Genomic DNA, 6,572 nt, shown 5'->3' with positions numbered 1-6,572 from the left:
CTCGGCGTATTTGTTTAGTTTATGTACTTACCATCATTGGTCATTAGGACTCAGTGATTAGGACGTAGTAGTTAATTACTCTTTTCGGTTGTGTTTCAGGTACTTTAGCAAGCGTTTATGCAAACTCATTCTCGTACTCGCAAGAGGACCTTAGATACAGCTGAGGAGAAAGACGAAGTTCTTGATACACCGGAGAAGTTAGATTTTGAGGATTCGGATTCAGTAACTGAGCAGAAAGAACCAGTAAACATGGGAGATCGTATTGTTCAAGCTGATCCAGCTCTTATGGATTTTTCTCGGCCTAAAATTGATGACATTCAGTCAAGCATCCTTCATCCGGCTATTCAAGTTAACACCTTTGAAATCAAGCCGGGCACTATTCAGATGGTACAGAATTCTGTTTCTTTTGGAGGAGCGGCAACTGAAGATCCCAACATGCACATAAGGAATTTTGTCGAGATCTGCAGCACTTTTAAGTATAATGGCGTGACTGATGAGGCTATCAAGTTGAGGCTTTTCCCATTCTCACTGAGGGATAAAGCTAAAGACTGGTTACATTCTGAACCAGCTGGGTCAATCACTACGTGGCAAGATCTTGCGCAAAAGTTTCTGGTGAAGTTTTATCCAATGGCAAAGACTGCTGCTATGAGGAGTGCTCTTACTCAATTTGCGCAGCAACCTACAGAATCTATGTGCGAGGCTTGGGAACGCTACAAGGAAATGTTGAGAAAATGTCCACATCATGGAATGCCGGATTGGATGGTAATCACTGGTTTTTATAATGGTTTGGGGGCCCAATCTCGGCCCATGCTCGATGCAGCAGCTGGAGGCGCCTTATGGGCTAAAAGCTATACTGAGGCGTATAATCTTATCGAGACGATGGCTGCAAATGAGCATCAAAACCCAACTCAGAGGATGACGTCAGGCAAGGTAGCAGGTATTCTGGAAGTTGATGCAGCCACTGCTATTGCAGCCCAGCTCCAAGCGCTATCAATGAAGGTTGATTCTTTGGCTACGTATGGAGTTAATCAAATAGCTATGGTTTGTGAGCTTTGTGCAGGTTCTCATGCTACGGATCAGTGTTCTCTTGTCAACGAATCTGTTCAGTATGTGAATAATTATCAGCGACAACAGCAGCCTGTGCCAGCGACCTATCATCCTAATAACAGAAATCATCCAAATTTCAGCTGGGGGAATAATCAGAATGCTATTCAGCCACCATATCAGCAAGGAGTGAGTAAACAGTTTAACCCACCTGGATTCCAGCAGCCACAGCAGTATGCTACAAGGCAATCATATCCTCAACAGGGAAGTGCAGCTGCACCTACTAGTGCTGATTTTGAGGAACTTAAGCTGTTATGCAAGAGTCAGGCGGTTTCTATCAAGACCTTGGAAAATCAAATCGGTCAATTAGCCAATGCAGTGCTCAATCGTCAACCTGGTACTCTTCCCAGTGACACGGAAGTACCAGGCAGGAAGGAAGCTAAAGAGCAAGTCAAGGCTATTACCTTAAGGTCTGGAAAAGTAGCTGATGCTGAAAAGGCAAAAGAAGTCGAAGCTGAAGTTAGGGATGAAGAATCTAAGCAAAAGTAGAAAGCGGCGGAACCAAGGAAGACTACTGTTGAACACACTCTGCCTGAGGCTAATACAGGGGAGAAACAGCTCTATCCTCCACCACCTTTTCCTAAGAGATTGCAACAACAAAAGCTGGATAGACAGTTCGGGAAGTTTCTGGAGGTGTTCAAGAAACTTCACATCAATATACCTTTCGCTGAGGCTCTGGAACAAATGCCTAGTTATGCGAAGTTTATGAAGACTATTCTTTCAAGGAAGGTGAAACTGGATGACCTTGAAACCGTTGTTCTCATGGAAGAATGCAGCGCGGTTCTGCAACAAAAGTTACCACCAAAACTGAAAGATCCAGGAAGCTTCACCATTCCTTGCACCATTGGCAATCTAACTTTAGACAAGTGCCTTTGTGATTTGGGAGCAAGCATTAATCTGATGCCGTTGTCGAGCTTTAAAAAGCTGGATCTGCCTGATCCAAAACCCACATACATGTCGCTACAATTGGCTGACCGTTCCATTACTTACCCAAGGGGCATAGTTGAGGATGTGCTCGTCAAGGTGGATAAGCTCTTCTTTCCTGCAGATTTTGTTATTCTGGATTTTGAGGAAGATAAGAAGATTCCCATAATCTTGGGGAGGCCTTTCTTGGCTACTGGCCGTACGTTGATAGATGTGCAAAAAGGGGAACTTACTATGCGGGTCCAAGATCAGGATGTGACCTTCAACGTATTCAAGGCAATGAAATTCCCTACAGAAGATGAGGAGTGCTTAAAAGTGGATGTGATTGATTCTGCGGTTACTTCGGAACTCGATCACATGCTAATGTCTGATGCATTGGAAAAGGCCTTAGTGGGGGATTTTGACAGCGATGATGAAGATAGCAACGAGCAATTACAATATCTGAACGCTTCTCCATGGAAGCGAAAGCTCGACATACCATTTGAATCTCTTGGTACTTCCGACCTTAAGAATGCTGAAGGGAAGCTCAAACCATCAATAGAGGAAGCACCTACCTTGGAGCTAAAACCACTACCTGAACACTTGAGGTATGCCTTTTTAGGTGATTCATCTACGTTACCTGTTATTATTTCAGCTGACCTTTCAGGTAGTGAGGAAGACAAGCTCTTAAGGATTTTGAGAGAATTCAAATCGGCTATAGGATGGACCATAGCAGACATCAAGGGGATAAGTCCTTCATATTGTATGCATAAAATTCTGTTAGAGGAAGGTAGTAAGCCAACTGTGGAACAGCAGCGAAGACTGAACCCGATCATGAAGGAGGTGGTGAAGAAAGAAATTCTGAAATGGCTAGATGCAGGCATCATTTATCCTATTTCTGACAGCTCGTGGGTGAGCCCCGTGCAATGTGTAGCTAAGAAAGGAGGTATCACTGTGGTCGCAAATGAAAAGAATGAGCTCATCCCTACTCGAACAGTTACAGGATGGAGAGTATGCATGGATTATAGGAAATTGAACAAAGCCACAAGAAAGGATCACTTTCCTCTCCCATTCATTGATCAAATGCTTGACAGATTGGCGGGACATGAGTATTTTTGTCTTCTGGATGGTTATTCCGGGTATAATCAGATTTGTATTGCACCAGAGGATCAGGAAAAGACTACCTTCACTTGTCCATTTGGCACATTTGCTTTTCGTAGAGTTTCGTTTGGGTTATGTGGCGCCCCGACCACCTTTCAGAGATGTATGATGGCTATATTCTCTGACATGATTGGAAATAATGTCGAAGTGTTCATGGATGACTTCTCCGTCTTTGGACACTCATATGATGAATGTTTGAATAATCTGCGCGCCGTACTCAAAAGATGCGTGGAAACTAATTTGGTGCTTAATTGGGAGAAATGTCATTTTATGGTGCGCGAAGGCATTATCCTTGGGCATAAGGTCTCTAGTAAGGGTCTGGAGGTGGACAAGGCCAAGGTGGGAGTCATTGAAAATCTTCCCCCACCTAATTCGGTGAAAGGAATCCGTAGTTTTCTCGGTCATGCGGGTTTTTATCGGCGATTCATCAAGGACTTTTCAAAGATATCTAAGCCATTGTGCAATTTACTCGAGAAAGATGTGCCTTTCAAATTTGATGATGAATGTTTGGCAGCATTCGAGACTCTCAAGGAGAGTTTGATCACGGCACCAGTTATTATAGCACCAGATTGGACAGAACCGTTTGAGATGATGTGTGATGCGAGTGACTATGCGGTAGGTGCAGTTCTGGGACAGCGCAAGAAAAATCTCTTCCATGTGGTCTACTATGCGAGTAAGACTTTAAATGGGGCCCAATTGAACTACACCACTACTGAGAAGGAGCTTTTGGCTATAGTCTTTGGCTTTGAGAAATTTCGATCTTATCTGCTTGGTACGAAAGTGACAGTATTCACGGATCATGCAGCTATTCGCTATCTGGTTTCTAAGAAGGATTCGAAGCCGAGACTCATTCGTTGGGTACTTTTACTTCAAGAATTTGAGTTAGAGATCAAAGATAGAAAAGGTACTGAGAATCAAGTAGCTGACCATCTCTCTAGGTTGGAGAAACCCGATTCTACTTCACAAGATAGGACGTTAATCAATGAATCTTTTCCGGATGAGCAGTTGTTTGCAATTCAGGAGGAAGAACCATGGTTTGCAGATATTGTAAACTATCTTGTCAGCAATATAATGCCTCCTAATTTGACATCCGCGCAAAAGAAGAAGTTTCTGCATGAGGTGAAGTGATATATGTGGGATGAACCATATTTGTTTAGACAGAGAGCTGACCAGATCATCAGGAGATGTATCCCGTTCTGTGAGACGGAGGGGATATTACGAGACTGCCATTCCACGATTTATGGTGGACACTATGGAGGTGAGAAGACGGCAGCTCGTATTCTGCAAGCAGGTTTTTTCTGGCCTACCTTGTTCAAGGATGCTCATCAGTTTGTTTTAAGGTGTGATCGTTGCCAAAGAGTGGGAAATTTGTCAAGGAAGGATGAGATGCCATTAAATGTGATGCTTGAAGTCGAGGTCTTTGATGTATGGGGAATCGATTTCATGGGGCCTTTTATCTCGTCTTGCAATAATCAGTACATCTTGCTGGCAGTCGATTATGTCTCAAAATGGGTCGAAGTTAAAGCTTTACCGACAAATGATGCAAAGGCGGTGCTAAATTTTCTTCATAAGCAAATTTTCACAAGGTTTGGAACACCTCGGGTAATCATAAGTGATGAAGGATCGCATTTTTGCAACCGTAAGTTCACTTCTATGATGCAGCGTTATAATGTGAATCATCGAATAGCTACTGCCTATCATCCACAAACAAATGGTCAAGCGGAAGTGTCTAACAGAGAGATAAAGCGCATTCTAGAGAAGGTTGTTTGTTCGTCAAGGAAGGTTTGGTCTTTAAAGCTCGATGAAGCTGTTTGGGCTTACAGAACAACATACAAAACTCCACTTGGGATGTCACCGTTTCAGTTGGTGTACGGTAAGGGATGTCATCTACCGGCGGAGCTTGAGCATAAGGCCTACTGGGCATTGAAGAAATTGAACCTGGATTTAGATGCAGCTGGTAAGAAAAGAATGCTTCAGCTTAATGAACTTGATGAATTTCGACTTCAAGCGTACGAGAATAACAAAATGTATAAGGAAAAGGTGAAGAGGTGGCACGATAGGAAGCTACATCCTAAGTTATTTGTGCCAGGGCAACAAGTTCTGTTATTCAACTCTTGGCTCCGACTTTTTCCTGGGAAGTTGAAATCAAGGTGGTCTGGACCTTTTATTGTCAAAATTGTGTTTCCACACGGAGCGGTGGAAATTTTTGAGAATGATTCGGACCAAGCATTCAAGGTTAACGGTCAGCGGTTGAAGCACTACTATGGGGACATGGCAAACCGAGAGGTGGTTAGTGCCATTTTGTTGACTACGTGAGAAAGGTACGGAACGTCAAGCTAATGACGAAAAAGAAGCGCTGCGTGGGAGGCAACCCATGAATTGTTGTTACAGGAACCCTTAGAAGTTAATAACCTATCCAAAAACACAAAAAAATCAGAAAACAGGGGCTGAAAAAAAAAATTTCCAGAGACCCTCTTCGCGCCCGCGCAGAAATGCTGAGCGGCCGCGCAGGGGTCGAGTTCCAGAAATTTTTTTTCAGTTCAGAAAAAAAAAACAAAAATACAAAAACCCATTACAGCCCATAAACCCACGAATTCTTTTCCCATTACCCCATGATTTTATCCCTCAACCCCACTCCTAATCTAATTTAACCTACTCCACACCCTATATATACATACACCTATCCCACATATCTCCCACAAACTTCCTACACTTAAACCCTCTCATAAACATCAAAAATCAGTTCTTACACACTTTTATTCACAAATCAATGGCACCCAAGAGAGCACGCACTATTGACAGCAGCAGCACAGTTCCTACTGCTGATTCATCAAGGGGTACTGCTGCAAGGCCTCGGTTAACTGACAGAGCTGTGGAGGAGGAGTACACTAGGCTGTTGGGGAAGCCGATTCTGAAGGAGAGGGGGTTTTTACCATCAGGGAGGGATGGTGAGTTGTTGCCCATGATTGCAGAGAAGGGGTGGATAGCTTTTTGTGAGTCACCCGAAGCAGTACCGATGAGTGTTGTTCGCGAGTTCTACGCGAACGCGAAGGCTAAAAAGAATGGGTTTTCTGTAGTTCGTGGGCTGACGGTTGATTATCATCCTGCGGCGATTCGCCGTGTGATTGGACAGCGAGAGAGGAAGCCCGAGGAGGAGAACTGGAATGAAAAGACTGCTGAGGACTTTGACTTGGATTTGATTTGTGCGACTCTCTGTCGACCGGGCACAGTTTGGAACCGCAGTCCAGCCAATAATGAGTATCGTCACTTTCCGGCGATCGCCATGAACAGGTATGCCCGTGCATGGAATACATTTATATGTGCTAATATTTTGCCTTCTTCACATGCACACGAGGTCACAGTTGAGAGAGCACAGTTGTTGTGGGGAATTCTGAATGAGGAAT

General features: G+C 43.8%; 1 non-coding gene across 1 annotated transcript; it reads right to left on the bottom strand.

Moving 5' to 3' along the window:
• Positions 1-642: 642 nt before the first annotated feature.
• On the bottom strand, positions 643-749 carry LOC141675487 (small nucleolar RNA R71). Its single transcript, XR_012556137.1, has one exon. It is a non-coding gene; the product is annotated as a small nucleolar RNA R71 (small nucleolar RNA).
• Between the last annotated feature and the right edge of the window lie 5,823 nt (positions 750-6,572).

This window comes from Apium graveolens, chromosome 7, assembly GCF_009905375.1.
Source record: "Apium graveolens cultivar Ventura chromosome 7, ASM990537v1, whole genome shotgun sequence".
Taxonomy (NCBI): domain Eukaryota; kingdom Viridiplantae; phylum Streptophyta; class Magnoliopsida; order Apiales; family Apiaceae; genus Apium; species Apium graveolens.
This window is presented reverse-complemented; position numbering and strand designations above follow the sequence as displayed.